Raw genomic sequence first — 21,732 nt, 5'->3', positions numbered from 1 at the left:
AGATTCGCTTAAAAGAATTCAATTTTGCATCTTTTAAAATTATGGCCGTTTTTGAGTCCTTTCGGTGAAATGAATAACCAGAGATGCAATATCTAAACAATGCACACGTGTACATAATTCCAAGTCTACTTATTTACAGAGTGAAAGGGCGCGCTGCGAAAGCGCCCCTGCACAGGTAGAGGTGTAACAGCTATGCGCTGCGCCGTGCATTAGGTGCCAGTGAGAGAAAACACAAACCCAAACTACTCGCACAGAAAACTATGTTTCCACATTCGACTCATTTAGGATCAAATGATTTTTTAACACTTGCCAAAACCCACAGCTATTGCTACAAGAAAGGTACCATGCAATGGAATAAAGTTAGCTGTTTATGTGGGCAAGGTGGGGCTTTTCGGGCGTTTGGCTACACAAATGTACTGGAGTGACAGGGCGAGCATCTTGCAGGCCAATCTCCCAGTGTTTGTTCATTGCGGGGGCAGGTGGGGGAACGAGGACGCCTTTTAGCTGATCAGACTATAGCTGTCACCCCTGAGGGGTGGTTGTGGAGGTTACCTTCACCTCATAAAGATACTCATCCTTCTCTTAGCTGAAAAAGTCTGCGGCCGCTAAGGCCGCCCACACGGGCCGCGCCTCGTCCAAGTCTGCGCAGGCCGCCTTTGTCCCCGCAGTGACTACCGCGAGGGCGGGCGGGTACGGAGGTTGTCACCAAAGTTCCCTTAAGTCCTTATACCGCGTAGAACTCTGGTTTTTGCGGGGAAGCGGGCTGCTTATCCAACCTCAGTGGAGCAACAATTCCGTGGGCCTCCACTCCCCGGCGGCCTCTGCGCGCCCTCGCTGCGCTCCCGCTCGCCCGGACCTCTCCCCGGGATCATCCGCCGGGGGCCAACGCTAGTGTCCGCGCCACCCTCCTTTGCCTCTGCGACCCCTCCGCACGGTCCCAATCAAACTCGAATTTCAACTCAAGACCCAGACCAAACTTTTCCTTCGGGGCCGGTATATTCTCACACGCGGTGGCTTTTCCCAAGGGAGGAGGAGCGATGGAGCTCCCGGCAGCTCCCGGGGGCCCTGCGGGGACCACCCGCCACCCGGTTTCCACGCAGCTCCCGCGCCCACCCTTGCCTTCCGACCCCAGACCTTGGCCTCCCACCGCCGCGCTCAGGGAAGCCGCCGCGACTAATGCGCCCCGGGTGCTTTCGTTTTGCTTTCGCTCCCTTCTCTCCGCAGCTGGGAAGACTGCAGAAGAACAAAGTAGGGGTGAAAAGCGCGTCTCCTGACAAAGTGATGGGTACACCGCTGTTCGGTCCGAAGCGGGCCGGGGGGAGGGGAAGGTTCAGGCTGAGGCCTGGGTACCCCTGTCCCTTTCAGGGGCGAGAAAAACCAGGTGGCCCTGGCTTGTTTTCTTCGCGCAAAGAAACGTGATTTGTAGATATTGATGCAACAAAATTGGCGCGGAAACGAATTCGCCTTCTTGGGACTGTGCCTTTCAAATACAGAAGAATAGGCAGGGTAGAAAGGCGGGAAGAGAGGAGGCCGGGGCCTTTCACTAAACTGGAAGGAAACCGAGAGAGAAGGCTCGACAGCCGGGATCCGGCTCCCACACCAGGCCCTGAGCACCATCAGGTGTGAGGGGACTAACGCCTAGTCCCATTTGCTGCCGGTCCACTCAGCTCTGCGCTTTGGAAACCCAGCAACCACTGCACAGGCTCGCTTTTCTTCATCTCGCCTCCCTCTTTATGGCGAGCAAAGCACACGTATCCTACATCGATGAGCCCATGGCCTAAGGTCTCCCCCTTTATTAAAAAAAAAAAAAAAAAAAGCCAAACCTGGAAAGGTTTCTCAAATAGAGGCAAGCTTGCTGCTGCCCCGTGTGGCCCGTGCGAAAGCTCCCCTAGGACTGCACGCTCCCAGTGCAGGGCCAGGAAGCACAGCTCCGGGTAAGGGCCCATGCAGAGTCCCGCCCCCACCCCCGGCCTGCACTTGAGCCCGAACGCGGAGGGGTGCAACGGAAAAGTCTCTCCAAACTCTTTAGAAAAAAACGTAAGTCTTCCAGACTGTTTACCACACTGTCCAGCTGCCCGGAAAGGTCCGACGCGTTTCCTGCACTCGTCCCAGCTCAGCCCGGGCTTTCCTCCACCCGTGATCTAAAGGGCTAAATTATTTTATTCCGACTCTGTAAAGTTAAACTGCGATCTAAATAAATCACTTAGGGAAATGACCGGAAGCTGCGAAGGTAAATTACACTCAAACCAGCTACTTGCACTTGGTTTTGTTAAAATAAGACCTTCCTCTCGTATTTACCGCCCTCCTTGTTTACATCGAGCTCAGGAACAGAGGCTTTAGGCCGGCAAGGGAGCTCAGTTTCATTTCGGGGCGTATGGCGGGGCCTATCATTTCGTCATCAGGTTTTAAAGAAAAGTTCGAATGTTGTTGTCACAGATCTAACTTCCAGTAACTCCTCAAAAACTATATTACCCCCACTGTAGCTCAGGCCTGCAAACTCCTTGGTCCGCAGATGTCCGGGAAGCAGTTAAGTGAGCTCGCGCAACGCCCCGCTGCACCTGCGGAGGAGGGAAAGCGTCTCCGCGCGTCTCGGCACTGCCGCACCGTACTTCCCGCGCTCCGCCGGCCAGCCTTCGAGCTGCCGCCAGCCACCCCGGCGTCCCTCAGTCCCCCGCCCACAACCAGTCGTGCGGGGGCCTGGGGGGGCCTGGCATCCCAGCTTCTGGGGAAGCGGACGCGCGAAGGACAAGTCAGCCCCTGTCTCCCAGCGAGGCCCGAACGCGCGCACACTCCGCGCCGGGGCGGTGGCGCTCCCGAGACTGGGCGGGGTGGGGGAGGAGGGCGGAAGCACGGAAGGCTTATGAGCACATCCAAGAGTCGCGGACCCCGGCTCTCCCCCTCCGAGTGACTAGGGTGCGGGTGCCCACGCTGTGCGCGACGCTTGGGCCACGGCCGGAGCCCACGAGCTGGGCGCACAGCTGAGCGAGGCAGCCGCCGCCGCCGCCGCCGCCACGGAGCCTGGCGGGCGGCGCGGAGCCCCGGGGAGCTGGTTTTCCCGGGCGGGCACGTGACGGGGTTGGCAGCGCTCTGGCCCGGGCAGGGAGGAGGGGGAAGCGGCGAGCAGGAGGCCGGAGGCGGGCGGGCGGCTGGCGCGCTGTGTACTTAGGTCGTGTGCTGGGGCTTTTCTCTCCCAGGAGCCGGCGGAGGGAGGGGGAGGGGGAGGGGCCACCGCTCCGCCTTCTCCTTTTCGCAATGTTGACGCAATCTATAAATAGTGGAACAAAAGGACCAACTTCCTCGGAGCTTTGCTGAAACTGCACAAAAAATCGAGCTGGGGGGTTCCCTGGTCCCTGGCGATGGGGCGGGGAGCGCGGCGCCAGGGGAGGAGGCGGGCGCGGCAGCGCGGGCCCCGCCGAGAGGGGACACCTGGCTGAGGCACAGCTGCTGCCCGCCGCGCCGCGCCGCTCCGCGCGAACCCAGGGCTCCGGTCCCTGCGCGGGCTCGAGAGCTCGCCCCGACCGGGGGTCTTCCTCCTCCGCCGTTGACAGGTCAGTCCGCACCGCCCCTTTCTACACTGGGTTTTCTTTTCCCTCCCCCAAGCCTCTACTTAGAAGAGAATTGAGGGGGGAAAAAATGGAACGAGGCGCAGCAGTGACAGCCACCCAATCTGGAACCCCAGCAGTGCACGGCGGGGTGACCGAGGGGGCTCAAGGAGATGGTCCGCGCCTGCCCCTCGTCGTACAGCCCGTGGCCGCGCCGCGGCCCGCGAGGAAGCCAGGAGTAGCGTGCGCCGCCCAGGCGGCAGGGAGAGTGGAGGCGGGAGCGCCGCGGAGGCGCGCGCCGCCGGGCAGGGGGTCGACGGCTGGCTCCCTGCTGCCGCTCCCGCCTGGGGGCCGACCCCCAGCGGAGACGTGCCAGGACCTGGAGGCTGCTGAGCACAACTCGCCCCCTCTGAGCTCGGACCTGGCGTCTCCACCTCGTCCTGCGGTTGCTGTGGGAGGGCTGAACGGAGAAGCGCTGTCGCCGCACGCCACCGCACACCCTGGCTCCGGTGCCCACGCACCCAGCGCGCCGTCAACTGGGGGCTAGGTGAGGACATAAGGCATGCTCTCCTCCAGGAGCCCTGACCTGAGCGCGAGCGCCCGCCGCGCCGCCGTGGCGGTTACACTGGGCGCGGGGGAGGGGGCGGAGCTGGCGCTGTTGACAGCCTTGCTGGAGCGGGGAGGGCGAAAGTTGGGGAGAAGGGGTTGGGGGAGGGAGCGCGCGCGCGCGCGGGATTCAGCTGCGAGTGGGGGGGCTGGGGTCACGTGACGGGCAGACGCCCCCGCTACAGGCCGACAGTAGGGGTGACGTCACTATCCCCTGACTGCAGGGGGTGGCACTTCCGCTCCCTCCCCCAGCCCTACTCCCCCAGCCCCCAAAACAGCGGCCGCAGCCATTTCGAAGTGTGGGAGTGGGCAGAGGGGAGACGGGGGTTTTCGTTATCGCCCTAGCTCCTGGCTGCTTCCCCAGCTGCCCATAGTCCCGGGCCTGGGACCAGAGCGGGTGCCGAGGCCGTCCTCTCCCGACGCGCCCCATTGTGTGAGCAGGCGGCGTAGGGCGGAGGCCTGTGCCGGCCCCCTGCGGCTCCCAGCTCGGGAGGGGGCGGAGACGGTCCCTGAGCGGTCAAGGCCAAGTCCGGCCGCGTCCCGAGAGCGCCATCCGCGCTCAAAAGGTCCGACACTCAACTCCTGGCTGGGAATAGGTGGCTTTGCCCGCGTTCTCCGGGAGCTGGGTGGTTGGGGACCCGCCTAGGGTCCAGCCTCGCGGGTGTGTGATAGGAGCCTGTCACCGCTCTGGAGGACTCGATTCCAGCAGTCGTTATAAGCTATTTGGGGAAACTCCGGGTTTTGGTGACTCAGCGCGGTAAGCGCTATTTATAAGTTTATGCGTTAGTAGCAGGGAAATACACTTCGTTGAGATCCGTCCGCCCAAGAAGGGCAAAGAGCTCTGTTTCGAGGAAACAATTAAAAGACTTAACTTTTTGAAAGAGTAAGGGGTTGACTTAAAGCCTGTGCTGTAAGACAAAGCAGGTCTCACGAGCAGACTTAGTACACGGTTTATCTCAAAAAGTTGGAACATCTTCCTGGGTAGATGGAGAATTTTAAGGACACATCATGTTGTTAGACCGTCTTTTTTGGGTGGTGGTGCGTGAACCAAGGAGAAATAATTCAGATTAATGACCCAGCAGTCCTAGTAGATGGCAGAATATCAGAACTATGTTGTTTATTAATTTCAGTATTTGTTAAATACATAACACCATTTGTTGGCTGGGCATAAAATAAAGGAAAACTGGATGATGTTGAAAATTCATATAGGATATTCTCTAACAGGAAGGTGTGTGTTGTATTCATAATTAACACTCTGAGGGAACTATAAACTACACATTTACTACCCAATCTCACCCTCCCAAGAAAGCACTACAAAAATGTACACTACAGCCTGGGGTTCTTCTTCTGTATAAGTGCTGCACAATTATTAGTCACTGCTTGTTTTACAGGTTTTACTTTACGTTTTATCTTCTTTTCTCCCACCCCCCACCCCAGTTTGTAAATCCAGGAGGTAGATGCTAAAAGAAAGAGCAATTGCTAGGCTGGATTCAGGGAGGGAAGAGTTCACACCCAGCTTGCTTAGCCTGCACAACTTTCTGTAGGTAGCATGGTCTGAGGTGCTTCTTAAAAGAAAGAAGGCAGTTTCCTGGATGGGCAAAAGTTAGACCAGCTAAGCAGAGAGGAAAGGAAAGGATTTCCCCAAGCTGAGCAAGCAAAGCAGCATGTACAAAGGCCTGTAGTGAACAACTACAGCCAAGTAAGAATGGGTGGGATGTGAAAGGGGTAAAGAGAAGGGAAAGAAAGGAGGCTGGAAGAATGGCCAGGTCACACCCATGTAGTCCATGCTGGGGAGTTTGGACTTTAGCCTGAGACCTACAGGTCTTTATCTTTTGGGGGAACACATACCCTTTTGAGACCTACGGAAAGCAATCTGGTCTCTCTCCAGGAAAAAAAAAAATGCACCTATAGACTTCTATTACAATTTTGCATACAATTTCAAGGGTTTACGCTGCTTTGTGAGTAAATGACTATTGGGCCTCCGGATTGAAACCTGCAGGAAAGGGAGAACCAAGAAAGGATTTTTTTTTTTAATGGAAATGCATGGTCAGGTATGAAAAGATTACAGGTCCTTGAAAAGATTACACCAGTTGCGGTCCTGGAGACTGGAAGATGGAAAATAAAATATCCTGTGATCTAAGTAAGGATCAACTAGAACCACTGCTGTGTACCTAGTGGCAGTGGGGATAGAGAGAAGAGGGGTTCAAGAAAGGTAATTTGAAAGAGTTGGTGGGATGGGAAAGTGACTGGCTGGTGGGGCCAGAACAAGGGATCCATCCCCATTCTGGTCTGGGGAGGGAGGAGACGTGGGCCTCGGGTTCAGGAGGAGGAACTCTGTTTTGCTTCCTTCATAAGGAATAAAAAGCTGTGGCTGGTTTGGTCCCTTTATAAGACTGAAAAGGCTGTGTACCTTTTCAGTGAAAAAGAAAGCACCTTTCCAAAGATTTGAATTCAGAAGGGAGATGAGGGCAGGAGAAGATTAAATCTTGCTTTCTCCTCTTTTTTAAAACCAGGGATACCTAGTGAAGAAGAAAAGGAGAGATGAAGGGCGTCAAGCTTTCTTTTTCCCCAGCTCAACCACTAAGCCTTCAAGGAAAAGGACTTTGGCTAGAATGGGTCCCCATAATGGTGGGTTTTGTTCCTAACAGCACTTCAAAACCACACTTAATCATCCACAATTAGTACCTGGAGGTGCTAAGATCTCAGTCTGGCTAGGGAAACAAGGAAAAGTGGAGGGAAAGTGTTCCTAGTTGTTACAGCTAACCTGAGCTAGAGATTTAATGGAAGCAGGGACTCAAATACAAAACAAACCACCCCCAAAACTCAGTTGTTTAAAACACATTACTTGCTCATGAATATGCAGTATGGGTAGGGCTCTGCAGACAGCTTGTTTCCGGTCCACTGGGAGTCAGCTGGGGCAGCTCATAGGCTGAAGGCTTGCATCACCCGAAGGCGTGTTCACTTCCACACCTAGCAATCCGTACTCATGTATGGCTGGCACCTTAGCTACGACTTTCAGCCAGAACACCTGCACATGGCCTCTCCTTGTGGCGTGGGCTTCCTCACAACAGGGCTCTGGGCTCCAAGGGTCCCAAGACTGAGAGCCAGGTGAAACTGTATCACTTATGACCTAAGCATAGAAGTCTGGAGCATCCTATCCACATTCTGTTCGCTAGAGGCAAATAACTAATGCCATACCAATTCTAGACAGGAGAATCAGACTCTACCTTTTAATGGGAAGAGAATTGGCAACGTGTTTAAAATCACCACACATATTAACTTAAGATAAATAGATGTATAAATATATTGTATATGAAAAATGTTTAAACATAAGAAACCAAATAAATATCCTCTTTTTGATATTAGAATGAAATATAAAAACCCAAACATTTCATCATTACAGCAAAGCAAGTCGAGAGCCAATCTGAATGGGCAGTCTCATAATTGTCCCCCATTTTTCTCCCCCATGACCATCCCCTCCCCTCCAGGTCAGGCCTCCTGTACACAGACACTTCTCTCTCTCCCAAGCTAGGACATGCACAGTGGCTGCAGCTTCAAGGAGATAATCAGGTCCTAAAAGTTTTTCCATTCCCTCCTTGAATTGTCCCTGACTTTGGACCTCACTAGATCATTGGCAAGGCCATCAATGACTTCAAAGTTAAAAAACAAAATGCTATCGAGATTATTCCTATAAGTAATTTTATAATAAACTCATGTTACATAATTAAAATAAAATGACATTTAAAGGGTTACATGTTTTTAGATGTCGGGATCTTTTTTTTGGGGGGCTGTGTTGGGTCTTTGTTGCTGCGCGCGGGCTTTCTCTATTTGCGGTGAGTGGGGGCTACTCTTCGTTGCGGCACGCGGGTTTCTCATCGTGGTGGCTTCTCATTGCGGTGCATGGGCTCTAGGAGCGTGGGCTTCAGTAGTTGCAGCACGTGGGCTCAGTAGTTGTGGCTCGTAGGCTCTAGAGCACAGGCTCAGTAGTTGTGGCGCACAGGCTTAGTTGCTCTGCAGCACGTGGGATCTTCCCAGACCAGGGCTCGAACCTGTGTCCCCTGCATTGGCAGGCAGATTCTTAACCACTGCGCCACCAGGGAAATCCCAAATGTCAGGATCTTGACTTTACTTGGGCTTGTTGGTTCATAAAACTCAGTAATTCTAAAGTGATGGTTGAGATTTTAGGTATTTTATAAGAATTTGCATGTTTCCTTGAGGTGATATAACACTTGATTAACATACAAAATCTGAATGACTCTTCTCCCACTTGTACAACGCACATTGCATGACACATTCTTATTTAGTTGGTAAAGGAGCTCAAGAGTTCTCTCTCTAAGGAACTGAAGATACTCCCTTTCTCTGTGTAATCAAGATAAAATCATCTTATAACCTAGTATCTTTTAAAATTCTCCCAAAGCTGATATTATTATAATTTATATATCTTTGATGTTCTCATAGAAAACTTCATGACTTACAGATAGAAATAGTGCTTAGGCCATTTTAATAATTCATACTCTCCTAAAGGCTGTGCTCTATACATTTTGGTAATTTTGCATAATTATTTATAAGTCAAAATCACACTGTGAATTCAGGCTATGGAGTACGGGTTTTAAAATAAGTACATTTAGGTAATGAGCAAATGTACATTTATGAACCTTTTGTGTGTGTGTGTGTATTTCTTAATGATTTTTGAAGTAGCAAACTTTTTAAAAAAATAAAATGAATTAATATCCTTGTTTTTAAAGTTCCTTATATGGCAGTGATAAAAAAAAAATTGACAAAGTGTTCACATTAAACTAATAGACTTTGTTATCAGGCCCCAAACTGTTCCTAATTCTCAGTCACTTCATAGCTACCATGGAGGCAGCCCAAAGGAGCTTAAGTAAACACTTTAAAATTATGTAATGCAGTTCTGAAGGAGGAACAACCCCAGCCAAACTATGCAATATAGTTTTACAGAAACTATTTTTTTGTATGCCAGAATGCTTATTAACCTATCTATAGAATGACTTCATGGCAAAGATAACATGAAAGTTGGAAGTGGGCCAGTCTGTTTTTAGGCCTCTTGAATGAAGGCAGAGTTGAGGAAATTATTTCAAAGTAGTTATCTAGTGAATGTTTTTCTTAACCTTATAGACTAAGCATTTTGAAGCATTTTGAAAAGTGCTGTAGTAAAAATGGCACATTAAGCAATAAATTCAATATGATTTCAATAAATAAAATATGATATTGCTGGCTGATAGTAATAATGCTCTATGACTACATTAAGAATTGAATACAATCTTACTTTTTATTAAGTAAAATAATTTGGATCCTTTTTGATGTTATCTTTCTTCACCTTTCTATGTGTTCAAGATATAATGTACTTTAAAAGAAATGCTGCCAAAGCCAATAAAAAAATACATTTCTTCTGTATCTTAGCAAGGCTCTGTTAAGCATCATGGAGAAGACAAAGAATTATAAGTCCTTGAAATAGTAAAGTTATTGAGTGGATCAGCAAAAATGCAACTTTATCAAACTAAATTACAGAAAGAGTCTTCCCATCAGATTGACAGAGATTGAAAATAAGTGCTAACATGAAAGGATGCTCAACATCACTAATCACTAGAGAAATGCAAATCAAAACTACAATGACGTATCACCTCACACCAGTCAGAATGGCCATCATCAAAAAATCCAGAAACAATGAATGCTGGAGAGAGTGTGGAGGAGAAAAGGCAACCCTCTTGCACTGTTGGTGGGAATGTAAATTGATACAGCCACTATGGAGAACAGTATGGAGGTTCCTTAAAAAACTAAAAATAGAACTACCATACGACCGAGCAATCCCACTACTGGGCACATACCCTGAGAAAACCATAATTCAAAAACAGTCATGTACCACAATGTTCATTGCAGCACTATTTATAATAGCCAGGACATGGAAACAACCTAAGTGTCCATCGACAGATGAATGGATAAAGAAGATGTGGCACGTATATACAATGGAATATTAGCCATAAGAAGAACCGAAATTGAGTTATTTGTAGTGAGGTGGATGGATGTAGAGTCTGTCATAAAGAGTGAAGTAAGTCAGAAAGAGAAAAACAAATACCGTATGCTAACCCATATATATGGAATCTGAAAAATAAAAGTGGTTCTGAAGAACCTGTGGGCAGGACAGAAATAAAGACTCAGATGTAGAGAATGGACTTGAGGACATGGGGAGGGGGAAGGGTAAGCTGGGATGAAGTGAGAGAGTAACATTGACATGTATATACTACCAAATGTAAAATAGATAGCTAGTGGGAAGCAGCCACATAGAACAGGGAGATCAGCTCAGTGCTTCGTGACGACCTAGAGGGGTGGAATAGGGAGGGTGGGAGGGAGACGCAAGAGGGAGGGGACGTGGGAATATATGTATAAATACAGCTGGTTCACTCTGTTATACAGCAGAAACACAACACTGTAAAGCAATTATACTCCAATAGAGATGTTAAAAAAAGAAAAAAAGAAAAGAAGTGCTAACAGGTAGTGTTGCTAAGAATGCAATGAAATTTACAAACTCATCTATTACTATATTACTTTTCTGGAGTCAAAAGTGTCCAAATCTTTGATAATAGTAGTTCCACTTCCAGGAACCAATCCTAAAAAATTAGATATGAAGTCAAAGATTTATATATGATCATTACAGCACCTATAGAGAGGAGACAATCTGAATATTCAGTAGTAAAGGAGTGATTAAATAAACCATGGTACATCAATCTAATGGAATTTTTGCAACCACTAAAAATACTTAATGCCACAGAGAAACACTAATATTTAATTTAATGTACAGATAAATCTTTTAGGTTATAAAACTATTTCTCCTCAAGGGTTGGGAGAAAAAATATACCAAAATATATTATGTAATTATGGTGGTTTTTACCTTCTCTTTCATATTTTCTAAAATGGGCACATATTTTAACAATCAGAAGAAAAATCATTAAAAGATTTCCACCAAAATATGTAAATCAAATGACATATATTTACATTTTCATAACACTAAGATATTTAATAGAGTAATACAACATATTAGTTACTTTTTACATGCATCTTTTCATTTTGCATACTTATAACAATGTCTGCCAGTGAATGGTCTCTGTTTCTAAAATTAAATTAGATAAAGTATAAGCAAGTATAGAGTATTATGTGAAGGGTATAATTTGAGGGGTAATCTTTGGTGGAAAAAATTGATTTGAGGAGAATTTGGGATAGTCAAAATCCATCTGTAAAGCCATAATGGCTGGACCTATATCATAACTTTTATAATAGTATTTTTTATTTTTAATTGTGGTAAAAAAACACATAACAAACTTTACCATCTTTTTTTTTTTTTTTTTTTTTTTTGCCGTACGCGGGCCTCTCACTGTTGTGGCCTCTCCCGCTGTGGAGCACAGGCTCCGGACGCGCAGGCTCAGCGGCCATGGCTCACGGGCCCAGCCGCTCCGCGGCATGTGGGATCTTCCCGGACCGGGGCACGAACCCGTGTCCCCTGCATCGGCAGGCGGACTCTCAACCACTGCGCCACCAGGGAAGCCCTTTGCCATCTTAATAATTTTAAAACGTACAGTTCAGTAGTATTAAGTATATTCACACTGTTATATATAATAGTATTTTAAGGATAGTGTTTTTATTGGTTTCATAAAAACAATACATGTTCATTTATAAATAATTCAAACAATATAGAAAGTTACAGGAAGGTTTTTAAATCTCCTCAGATCCCAGATTTTACCATCAATATTAAGTGACCATCGTGGTAGGCATATTTCTATGCACTTATACAAATAAGTTAATCTTATTTAAGATGAGAATGTGCATACTTTAAAAAATTTTAAAGTGTTAAAATTATTTGAATTTGGTAGTAGTAAGATAAGCTGAAGGAATTGCTGAACTCTAGAAAAATGTTTCTTTGCCACAAGAGATCTTATGTCCTAAAATATCCAAAGTTTAAAAAATTAAGAGTTTGGAGATTTTTTTATCTGTATGTTTCCAATTTAGAAATGCAAGTTGACTCTGCCATGAAAAAGATATATTTTTATTTATGTCATTATTTTTTAAAGTGAAGGTTTTAATGTTCCTGTTTTGTAACCTTAATTCCTTTGGTCATTTGGTCTTGATCTCTATTTTAAAATCCAGTGGTCACAACACACCTCAGTTCTCAATTCCTACTTATTAATTTTGATTCATCACTTAGCTATCTGCTCCTAAGTAGTTTTTTTTTTTTTTTTAACATGGATTCGTGGATGTTATGTTTGCCTTTTTCATCAATTTCTGAATGTCACTTACTTAGATATCATAGTTTGGGGTCATGCTGGCTTTGCCTTAAGACTGCAAACATTTTTCCTTTGTTTTCTGGCTTTGAATATTGCTTAGAGGAAGTCTAAGGCCAGCATGATTTCCGCCCTCTGATAAGTTAGTTTTCGGCCTGGAGGTCTGAATTTTTTCCTTCATTCTTCATGGCTAATAGCTTAACCAGTATATGCCTTGATATGAATAGTATATGTCCATTTTTCTTTGAACATTTTATTCTGCAGATTCAGTTCTTTCATGATTTTGTGGAAATTCTCTTCTGTTACATCTTTAAGTGCTTTTTCTGATTCATTTGTTGCATTATGTACTCAGGGAGTTGAATTAGGCTATATCATGTTGTCTTTGTCTCACTTGCATATTACCTTGTTTGCAATTACTTTGGTCCACTTTTCTTCTGCATTCACTTATTAAATTCAATTGTCAACTGGAATTTATTGAGTGCCAGCACCAGGGATAAATAAGATCACATCCCTTCCTTTATGTGAAGCTATGAAGCTTTTTACTTGAGAATAGGGGAGGGAGAAATACCATAACAAAGTCAGGTAGTGAGAATAAGAAACCCAGGTAAGGAAATGGAGGTGGGGGGGAATTGTGCATTTTAAATAATGCAGTGAGAGTAGGCCTCTCCGAGATGACATTTGAGAATAAATGTGAATGGAACGAGGCTGTGAGACAGGCAAAGACCTGGGCAATCCAGATGTAGAGAAGAGCAAGCACAAAGGCCCTGCAGTGGAAAAGTGGTGTGTTCAAGACAGAATGATTAGAGCTGAATGAGTAATCAGAAACTGGTAAGAGGTGAGACTAGAAAGTTGGATAGGCCGGGTCACAAAAGGGGCTGAAGGCCCGAAAGAGGAGGCTGAATTTTGTTCCAACTGTGATGAGGAGCAAGGAGATGACATATGCTTTAGAGGAGTCACTCTGGCTGCTGCTAAGTATTTCAACAGCAATAAATTGAGTATAAAGAATTGGTCAGACAGGTGTTGTCTAACTGAAAAAGGAAAAGGGGAGCACTGAGATAATATAATAACTTCAGGAACTAACCTAGTCCTGGATAAACCTGGGAAGACCTGAAGTTACTAGAACCCCGGGGCTAGGAGGGGAGACCCAGCAGAGTTGGAACCCTGACCTGGGGCAGGGGGTGCTGCCCACTGGCAGCTGGTGCCTCTGAGAGGTATGCTGGGGCTGGTTCTAGGAAAGTGGAAAATAGTTGAAATTTGGGGCTAACTGCTGCTGTGAGGGTGAAGGTCCATAACTGGGGCAATGCTGGCAGGTGCAGAAAGCCAACAAGGAGGAGCAAGTTCTTTTTCCCTCTTCCTGACTTTTAGTCTTTTTTTTTCTAATGTTGCTTACTGACTGTAGCAAGGATTCAGCTGGCAAAGTATAGAAATGTAGCTTGCAGAGTCCCAGTCCCAGCATCACAGAGTATGGAATGGTTTATTGCTAAGAGATAACAGCCTAATAACTGGCACAAAGAGGAATTAAGGATGACTTCTAGGTTTTTGTCTTGAGCAACTGGATGAAAATAATGCCACTTGTTGACATGGGGGAAACATGGGGAGAAGTAAATTGAGAGGGAGAAGAAAACTAATATGTTTGTTTTGAATGAGTTAACTTTGCAGTCCTTATTAGACATCTGAGTGGAGTTGGTAGATATGGGTTCGGAGCTCGACAAAGGTATTAGGGATAGAATACAAATTTCAGGAGTCCTAAGAACACAGACAATATTTAAAATCAGAAAAATTGGATAAGATGACTGAGGGGGAAATTAATATTATGCTGAAGAAAATAAAGGGTGAGGAATATGCCTGGGAGTCCCAAACATTTGGGAAAAGGAAAATGATCTGGCAAGAAGGTAACTGATGATCTCAACAAGAGCAGTTTAGGTGGAGCTATGGAGACAATAATCCTAATTGGAATGGACTAAAGAGATGATGTATGGTGAGGAAGTAGAAACTGCCAAGTACAGACAACCTTTTAAAAGTTTGTTATAGGGGCTTCCCTGGTGGCGCAGTGGTTGAGAGTCCGCCTGCCGATGCAGGGGACATGGGTTCGTGCCCCGGTCCGGGAAGATCCCACATGCCGCGGAGCGGCTGGGCCCGTGAGCCATGGCCGCTGAGCCTGCGCGTCCGGAGCCTGCGCTCCGCAACAGGAGAGGCCACAACAGTGAGAGGCCCGCGTACCGCAAAAAAAAGTTTGTTATAAAAGGGAGCAGAAAAAATGGGCTCCTACTCACCAAGTAAGTGGAGGAGGATATGAGGTCTAGGGTGATGGTATTTTTAGAAGGAAATACTACAGTATGTTTACTGATTGGAATAATCCAGTAAAGAGAGAGAAACTGAGGATGCAGGAAATGGAGGGGGTAATCACAGGAGCACAATCCTTGACTATACAAGATGGGATCCAGGGTACAAGTAGAGGGGCTTGCCTTAGATAAGAGCAGGGAGAGTTGACCCTTTATAAAGGAAGAGTACAGATTAAGTCAGGTTGATAGGTATAACGTGGGGAAAAGGAGATTCTCTTGTGATAGCTTCTATTTATCAATAAAATGTTCAAAGTGAGGAGCAGGGAAATGTGGGAGATTTAGGAGAGAGGAGACAAGGCATAATCAGATTGATGAATTGACTAGGGAATGTGCTGGGATTACCAGTCTTTTCTTTTGGTGAGAATTTGATTTCCAGCCATGCTTATTTCATTTCTTGCTGATCCAAATTTATTTATTTATTTATTTTGGAATAATAGTATTATTTTGGTCTTCATTGGCTTAGGTTGCAGACTTTTCTTTTTTCTCGCTGCTTCTGGTAATTTTTTTATAAATTTATTTATTTATTTTTGGCTGCCTTGGGTCTTTGTTGCTGTGCGCGGGCTTTCTCTCGTTACTGCGAGCAGGGGGTACTCTTTGTTGCGGTGCGCAAGCTTCTCATTGCGGTGGCTTCTCTTGTTGCGGAGCACGGGCTCTAGGCGCACGGGCCTCAGTAGTGTGGCGCTCAGGCTCAGCAGTTGTGGCTCGCGGGCTCCAGAGCACAGGCTCAGTAGTTCCGCAGGCTTAGTTGTTCCGCAGTGTGGGATCTTCCCGGACCAGGGCTGAAACCTGTGTCCCCTGCATTGGCAGGCAGATTCCTAACCACTGCGCCACCGGGGAAGTCCCTGGTAAGGTTTTTAAAGGAGTTTTTACTGTTCTTTTTTTCGCGCAAACTATTTTGTAAAGTATTGGGGCAGGAAAATTTTGTGATCAGCCTTCACTCCCCATTTTTATCTGAAAGTGTAGAATAATGTTTTTAAATAGACTGCACTTCATATTTTTTCAACTCAACCTATATATATAACAGATAATGTCATAGTAATATTATATATTGTATTATTATAACAGCCACCATTTACTGAATGCCTAGGTGCCATGTACTATGCTGGGTACTTTACATACATGATTTCTAAAACATAACAACCTTACAAGGTAAGTATTGTTGCCAGTTATTTCCACAAGAAACCTTTTTTACTGGTGGTTTACAGATCACAGAATCTTACTTGAAGCTCATAGCTGGCCAACATAAACAAGGTAAGAATCAATTTTTCTCCCTTTTGTGTCTGTAAAAAATTAGCACTTAAGACACTGTTCTTTTTGAAGTACAAAATAATAGTTTGCAAAAGTGCACCACACAAACTAAGGGAGATTTTTATGGACAACTTTTTAACATAGGACTATATCATTAATCTCTTGGTGGGAGAGTTGCTAACTGACAGATTCAAGGAACTTGGTAAATTAATTGAGTATCCCTTCTCTAACCATCTCATCATCAACGAACATACTAAGAGCCTGCTATGTCGAAATAATTAATAAATTATATTAAACCACTATAATTTTACAAGTTATAGGATATGTACCAGTGTTTGTTTTGGAAACTCCATTGTTTGGATTTAAATCAATATCAAACTTTTCTTTTGGGCAACAATATTTATACTCGTGATGATACTGAAAACACATCATTGGGACATAAACACATATCTATGCCAAGTAATGGGTTTCTTTTTCTGATTATAAAAGTAGTACAAGTGAAGAAAAATTTGAAAATATGTTTAAATAAAATAAAGAAAAAATACTTTTTAAAGAGACAGCAAGAAAAAAACAACCAATAATTCCTTTATTTAGAGTTAACTGACTATTGGTTGACATATTTCCACGCAGTTTTTTAAGCTTATGAAGTTTAAACTGTTTGCTTGAGCACACTGTTTTTCATAACAATTTATCAGAAATGTTTCCTCAAGTTATTTAAAACTCTTTAAAAACATTTTCAGTGGCTGCATTAATGATCCTTGTGTGGAGTAGTGTTTCCTTAAGTGGTCATTTAAGCTATTTTCCTTACTTTCTTATAAATAATGTTGCTATGAACTTTTTATGCATAAATCTACTTTAGCATTTCAGATTATTTCCTAAATTAGGATGAATTCCTAGAAATAGACTACAAGGCCAACATTTTTAAGCTTCTTCATCTGGTAAAAATTTTGCTGTTAAAAAAATATATATCTCTTTTAATTCTCTACATATATTTATACTGAAAATAAACCTAAGGAGAAAAAGGTATGAGGCCTACCTTTTAAAATTGAGATTAATGTTTAAATTTAGGCTCAGTGTTTTTGTTTTGCTTTGTTTTTATTTTAATATCTTACCTTTAAGGAAAAATCCACTCTTCAAAATATTAGTTACTTCTTTTTATCAGGCTTGAAACTTACATTTAATTTGAGATAGAAGTTTAAATGTATACTTATTTCAGCCTAATATTGCTATTTTTCAAGGTTTACCATCTCTTTTTTCCTATTTCCAAATTTGCTCACCCAACAGTGTTGCCTCCTGACTCATCAGCAGTTTAATTTCACATGCACACCACTAATTCATGGTGGTGAATTACACATTCATCTGTGGATAAAAGCCTAAATAAAATTACAGATCAAGGTCATTCCCAAATTTAGCAAATTTGGCACAAGAGTTTAAGAGTACCAAAATTAATATTATAGAACAGTTCAATTGTGCTAGACTGAACTTCAGAGCATATGAAGAATAGAGCACGTTCACCCAATTCTAAAATTAATTTAGAATGGTGATGGAATCACAAAACTTGGGAAAACCTCCAGAAGAAATAGAGCCAAAGCAAATAAGATTACTGCTTTGTAGTAGTTATGATTTAATAATTCACTCACCAGTACTTACTGAACATCTTTTATGTGTCAAACACTTGCTAGAAGGGAGCTGGAGTAAGCAAAAAGATATAGGCCTGCCCTCCTGGAAGATACATTCTAGTGGAAGAGACAGACAAAAGTAAATGAACAAATAAGTAAAAGTCATAAGTTTTAATCTAGTCACTTTTATTACTTAGTGTTATTTATGTGAGACAAAGAAGTGATCTGAGTTCTCCCCCAAGAATTTTTAAAGCAGTACTGAGTAAGAAAAAAGTTAAAGATTTAGAATTATTAGGAAACAGATGATCTCCACAGATATTTTATGACTCTGATCATTACCATTCCATTACCATTGTGCCCTGTACCCACCCTCCCCAAAAGTACTCTCTCTATTCTGGTCTGACCCAACCTCAGATGAAGCATGTTACAGTAGAAGGTAAAATGTGCCAGATTTGGGGATCAAGGAAACCCAGGTTTGGCAAGTAGCAATGGTGATATCGAGACCTTAAGTGAGACATTTCATTTTCCAGTGTCAGTTTCCTTTGCAAAACGATGAATTTTGACTAAATGATCTCTGAAATCTCTTCAAGTTTTAAAATTCACTGTGCATCTCTCCTTAAAACCTTTCTTCCATTATGCTCTTATTTATACCGGGGGTGGGGAGAAAATGGCATGAGGAAGGCTACAGATGTTGGAAAGAATAAGATTGATTCCTGGTTTTTTTGTTTTGTTTTGTTTTTGCGGTACACGGGCCTCTCACTGTTGTGGCCTCTCCCATTGCGGAGCACAGGCTCCGGGCGCGCAGGCTCAGCGGCCATGGCTCACGGGTCCAGCCGCTCCGCGGCATGTGGGATCTTCCCGGACCGGGGCATGAACCCGTGTCCCCTGCATCGGCAGGCGGACCCTCAACCACTGCGCCATCAGGGAAGCCCAAGTATATTGTTTTAATAAATGTCAAATTCTGCATTGGTTTGATAGTTCACCAACTGAGTAAAGAAATCAGAGAGGTGACATAGTGCTTTATAACTACTCTAAAAACTATCCTGAGTGAGTTAAAAATCTTTTCAATTTAATAGTTTTTGTTTGGGAAAAAAGTAGAACCTCTCTTGTGCCTCTTTGTGAACTGGTGCAAGTTAAACATCTTTTTTATAGCTTCAAGTTACTTTTAAGCACCTATACAGTATCAATTTGGAATCTAAAGGAACATTCACATTAACAATTATTTCTATGAATAGCTATGGACTTTGCAGTCATAGATAGTAGAATTTTAGTGAAGGGATCTTTGGGGTCATATAATCCAGCTCTCATTTTGCAGAAAAGGAAAATGAAGCCCAGAAAAGTTTTTATGACTCACAGCAGTAAGCTTGGCGGGCAGAGGGGAAGGGCGCTGCTAACACTCTCTGTTGGCCTAAGGCATGCCAGAGGGTAATAGGTTATAAGAAGAGTCTGTAGCTAACACAGTTGAACAAATCTAACAAAGAGGTCTGATGTGGTTCATAAGTATACATTTTTCCCTTAAGATTCTTGTTGGATGATCCATTCCACCTTACTTTATTACCACAAACACGAAAGGAAAGTACCTTTACACAAATGGATGCTCCTACAAAATAAAACCCAAGAGAGAAGTTGGAGTCGGTTTGGCAGAGCTACAATGCTACACAACCCCTGGGGGGAACATTTATATATATCCATATGTATACATACCTGTAGCCTCTTAATTGTGCTTCAGGAAATGTCATTTACATACATTACAATGTAAATGTTGCCCACTGGAGTTGTACATCAGAGGACACTGCAAATATAAGTTTTGTACATTGAATTAATTACGGTAAGCTAATTGTCATTAACAGATCAACCCCAAAATGTATAATGGCTCAAGTTTGTTTCTTGCTAAAATAAACAAGTACTTCAGTACTTAGTTTTCAAGGTCTTTCTGTACCTAAGCTTTCAGTACCAAAGTTCCAATATCTCCCTGGGCGTCTTTTCTCTTTCAGCCCGTAGGAAGGGGAGTTTTTAGGGGGAACTCAAAGTAGTACATATAACTTCCATTTTCATTCCATTGGCTGTAACTTAAGCCATATGTCCACAGCTACTTAAGTCACATGTCCACAGCTAACTGCAGGGGAGGCTGGGAATAAGCTTATCTGTATGGCCAAGAAGTGAGAACATGGATTTTGATGTCTAGCTAGCAGCCACTGCTCACTTGGGTGCTCTCTCTCCACACACACACACACACACACACACACACACACACACACACACACACACACATATACACACACACACATTCTGAAGTGATCACCAAAATTAAATTAACTCATACAGTTATGCTTCAAATAGAATAAATTAGTCGTGGAAGAAAGGACCTTTCATTTAAGAATTGTATTCACTTCTACCCTTTCCCTCCTTCAGCCAGAACTAATTGTTAATGCATAACAACAGTCAACTGAAATCTCAAAATGAGGGGAAAGAAGCAAATGTTTGCAACAATTACCTTTATAGATATATAGATATAGATAGATATAGATTAGAAGGGCGTTGGCTTGGTTTCCCTATCCCATCAACTAGTCAAATTCAGAACTAAGACTCTTGACTGGGCTGCTTGTTTTAAAGGCACAAGGCCATCAAGTTCCCTTTTAATTACACTATTAGTAAATGATGTTTGAAAAATATTCAACTTTTTACACAACAAAGATAACAATTCCACAAACAGTAAATTTAGTGGGGGGGGGTTTCCTTTGAGTAAGTTGCCATTTTAATCCTCAAAAGTGTTCCCAATTACTCAGTTTTTAATAGAAGCACTGCATGGCTGCACTTTTGAAATCATAAACAGGAAGTGTGGTATATAAATGTCAGTAAAACTAAAACTGAATTCTGTGGTTTGATGTTTTTCTTCCCCTCATATTTTCATGTTAATGTCTGATTTTGTATGTACTTAGAATGACTACCTGAAGGCAAACAGTAGTTCATTACCTGATCAGTTTTCTCTGGCAACCTAACAATTTTGGGGCATGGGGGAAATATATGGAATAACCTAAATGTTGTACATTTTCATGGAGGAAGGAATGGAAATGACCTAGAAACTGCTGTTGATTTGGCATTGTTAGAAATTGCTTTCATGTATAGGGTGCACTTTATTGTTGCCAGAAGACAGTGTAGATGGAGAAAGAGGCCAGAGAATGAATGACTCTTAATTTAACTATTTGAAAACTATTATAGAAACTATTATAGAAAACACTCTTACAATTTGTACAGTCTTATTCTGAACCTCAGTAATTCCTTGAATGTGTTCCTCTGCACTAAATTCCTTTGTGAGACAACTAAGGAGTAGCTTAAGTACTGCAAAAATCCAGGATATTATCTCTGGTTCTTCTCTATGAAGAAGCTATGGTTCTTTCTATAGTTAATATTTTCTATATAACATTATTTCAGTGTCTCTGCTACATGGACTTTTCTATGGAAATTCCAAGGAAAGATTAAAATTGACCAGTCCAGACTTGTATATTACATTAAATATTTCTGGAGAAATGTTACCAACATACAAATGCTCCTGGAACTCTAAAATGTTTTTCTTTAGGAAACTGTTTCTTTTCTTAATTTGTTCTTAAACTGAACACTGAAGGAATGAATTTGCTCAAAGTCACACAATATATGAGTGAAATACAAAAAAACAGAACCTATGTATCTAAACTCCCTTTCAAGGCAGATCACACTGATCCAGAGAATATGTTTCAAAAGGAGGTAGGTAGCCTGCCCATCTATTGAGGGTCTATCTTTCTGCAGCACATGAGGCATTGTTGAACAGCACATACAGTATTTAACACTTGCGGCATTATCTTTTAGTTGAAAATACAACATATATAGAAAAGATATAGGAATATGTGAAAAGTAACATAATAAGAGTATATTAATCAAGTACAAACTACAAATAATTGCTAAGGGGATGTGCAAAATGAAGTGATTTAAAACTAGATTGATATGGACAGAAGTTTAGTGGAATTGGAAAATCTCATGTGGATTTTTTGAAAGTGGCAATGGGTTTGGATTGCCAGAGAGAAAAGATAACCATTCATTCATTCATCAA

The 21,732-nt window shown here is 43.6% G+C and overlaps 1 protein-coding gene and 1 pseudogene across 16 annotated transcripts in view; one reads left to right on the top strand and one right to left on the bottom strand.

The window, feature by feature from the left end:
• Positions 1-1,252: 1,252 nt before the first annotated feature.
• Positions 1,253-21,732, top strand: part of LOC111175295 (uncharacterized) — a 127,842-nt gene continuing 107,362 nt past the window's right edge. For 4 of the 16 annotated variants that reach the window (XM_089899601.1, XM_089899600.1, XM_089899598.1 and 1 more), the window contains exon 1: positions 1,253-3,548. The gene's annotated coding sequence lies outside the window, so the exon portion shown is untranslated. The other 12 variants (XR_016388702.1, XM_089899594.1, XM_089899595.1 and 9 more) reach the window with 7 other exon arrangements.
• LOC149746866 (uncharacterized) lies at positions 3,558-5,567 on the bottom strand (annotated as a pseudogene).

The sequence above is a fragment of the Delphinapterus leucas genome, chromosome 18, assembly GCF_059928025.1.
Source record: "Delphinapterus leucas isolate spDelLeu-1000000601 "Yukka" chromosome 18, BTC_Dleu_Yukka2, whole genome shotgun sequence".
NCBI lineage: Eukaryota > Metazoa > Chordata > Mammalia > Artiodactyla > Monodontidae > Delphinapterus > Delphinapterus leucas.
This window is presented reverse-complemented; position numbering and strand designations above follow the sequence as displayed.